Below are 2,479 nucleotides of genomic sequence, written 5' to 3'. Positions count from 1 at the left end.
CCCGGGAGCCACATGTAGAGAGAAGCCCACACCCCACAATGTAAGATCCCACATGCTGCAATTGAGACCCACCAAGGCGATGGAAAGCTGGAATCAAGATTGCCGGGAGAAATATCAATAACCTCAGATATGCAGATGACACCACCCTTACGGCGGAAAGTGAAGAGGAACTCAAAAGCCTCTTGACGAAAGAGAAAGAGGAGAGTGAAAAAGTTGGCTTAAAGCTCAACATTCAGAAAACTAAGATCATCGCATCTGGTCCCATCACTTCATGGGAAATAGATGGGGAAACAATGAAAACAGTGTCAGACTTTATTTTCGGGGGCTCCAGAATCATTGCAGATGGTGACTGCAGCCATGAAATTAAAAGACGCTTACTCCTTGGAAGAAAAGTTATGACCAACCTAGATAGCATATTGAAAAGCAGAGACATTACTTTGCCAACAAAGGTCTGTCTAGTCAAGGCTATGGTTTTTCCAGTGGTCATGTATGGATGTGAGAGTTGGACTGTGAAGAAAGCTGAGCGTTGAAGAATTGATGCTTTTGAACTGTGCTGTTGGAGAAGACTCCTGAGAGTCCCTTGGACTGCAAGGAGATCCAACCAGTCCATTCTAAAGGAGATCAGTCCTGGGTGTTCTTTGGAAGGAATGATGCTAAAGCTGAAACTCCAGTACTTTGGCCACCTCATGTGAAGAGTTGACTCATTGGGAAAGACTCTGATGCTGGGAGGGATTAGGGGCAGGAGGAAAAGGGGACAACAGAATGAGATGGCTGGATGGCATCACTGACTCGATGGATGTGAGTTTGAGTGAACTCCAGGAGTTGGTGATGGACAGGGAGGTCTGGCGTGCTGCGATTCATGGGGCCGCAAAGAGTCGGACACAACTGAGCGACTGAACTGAAGTGAACTGAACTGAACTGAAAGGCGATGGCACCCCACTCCAGTACTCTTGCCTGGAAAATCCCATGGGTAGAGGAGCCTGGTGGGCTGCAGTCCATGGGGTCGCAAAGAGTCAGACACGTCTGAGCGACTTCACTTGCAATTTTCACTTTCATGCATTGGAGAAGGAAATGGCAACCCACCCCAGTGTTCTTGCCTGGAGAATCCCAGGGACGAGGAGACCTGGTGGGCTGCCATCTATGGGGTCGCACAGAGTCGGACATGACTGAAGCGACTTAGCAGCAGCAGCAGCAGCAGCAGCAGCAGCAACATAGCCATAAAAGAATTTAAAATATTTAAAAAAAAAAAAAAAAAGAAAAGTGGGGCAAGTAAAGGTAAAATCAAGAAAGAGAAGGATGGAGCCTCCTCCTGGCCACCTGGCTGACCCCTCGTCAGCAACTCAGCAGCCACTCAACATCAGCACTCTCTCAGTATCCCTGCTGTCTCCATGGTGATTTAATGTGATTCTGATGGATGTGACTAGTTCGTGAACGCTTCGTGGAGCTGGGCACTGTTGGTGCTAACTCCATTTTCCAGATGAGAAAACAGTGCTTCCGAGATTGTTAACAACTTGTCCCAAATCACCGAGTTGCTAAAATTGTGGGATCAGGCCATTGAACCTAGGCTGTTTCAGGCCCAAACGTGTGCTCTTGGTGAGCAAAGTAAAAAATAAGATGGTGTTTAATGGAGGAGAACATGAACATGTATTGAGTACTTAATATATACCTGGCATGTGATCCTCACAACAGTCCTGCAAGGGAGGTATCATTCCCATTTCATAGATGAAGAAATTGAGGCTCAGTGCTCACTTTGGCAGCACATATACTTAAATTGGAATGATACAAAGAAGATCAGCATGGCCCCTGCTCAAGGATGACATGCAAATTGGTGAAGCATTTCATGTTTTTATGGCAGAAACCATCACAACATTGTAAAGTGATTTTCCTGCAATTAAAAAATAAAGTTAAAAAAGTATGAATAAAACAGGGAAATGTCTTTAAAAGTTGAGGCTCAGAGAGGTTATGTAACTTATCTAAAGTTGCACTGCAAAGCCCCGGTCTGGGGCACTTCACCTCCTCTGTGTCTATGCTGAGAGTTTTGTACTTTCTCTCTGAAATAAATCCTGTTTGCTTGCTACCATGAAAAAGAAAAAGGCCAGGTCTCTCAGACTGCAAAGCCCATATTCTATTTGTTAAAAATATATATTGTTGTTTTGCTCCTAAATTTTATTTATTTATCATTATTTATTTGGCTTCTTCAGGTCTTCACTGTGGCATGTGGAATCTAGTTTCCTGACCAGGGATCAAACCCAGGCTCCCTACACTGGGACTAGTGTCTTAGCCACTGGACCACCAGGGAAGTCCCCCATATTCTTTCTTTTTCTTTCTTCCAGATAGAATTCGCAGGAATTTCACAGATTGAACTAAGTAATTAAAAATCTCTCCTTTAGATATTTTTAGTTCTGCATATCCAAACCAAACACCTAGTGTATTTGTCAGAATTTGAAAGGAGTCTATTAAAGACTGCTTGCAAGAAAAC

The 2,479-nt window shown here is 44.2% G+C and overlaps 1 non-coding gene across 1 annotated transcript; it reads left to right on the top strand.

Moving 5' to 3' along the window:
* Positions 1–1,741: 1,741 nt before the first annotated feature.
* On the top strand, positions 1,742–1,848 carry LOC147359912 (U6 spliceosomal RNA). The gene has a single exon (XR_015141384.1). It is a non-coding gene; the product is annotated as a U6 spliceosomal RNA (small nuclear RNA).
* The last annotated feature ends 631 nt before the right edge of the window (positions 1,849–2,479 follow it).

The sequence above is a fragment of the Bos grunniens genome, chromosome 14 (assembly GCF_055505025.1).
Source record: "Bos grunniens cultivar Pamir isolate PY7600 chromosome 14, Bosgru_T2T1.0, whole genome shotgun sequence".
In the NCBI taxonomy this organism is placed as follows: Eukaryota; Metazoa; Chordata; class Mammalia; order Artiodactyla; family Bovidae; genus Bos; species Bos grunniens.
This window is presented reverse-complemented; position numbering and strand designations above follow the sequence as displayed.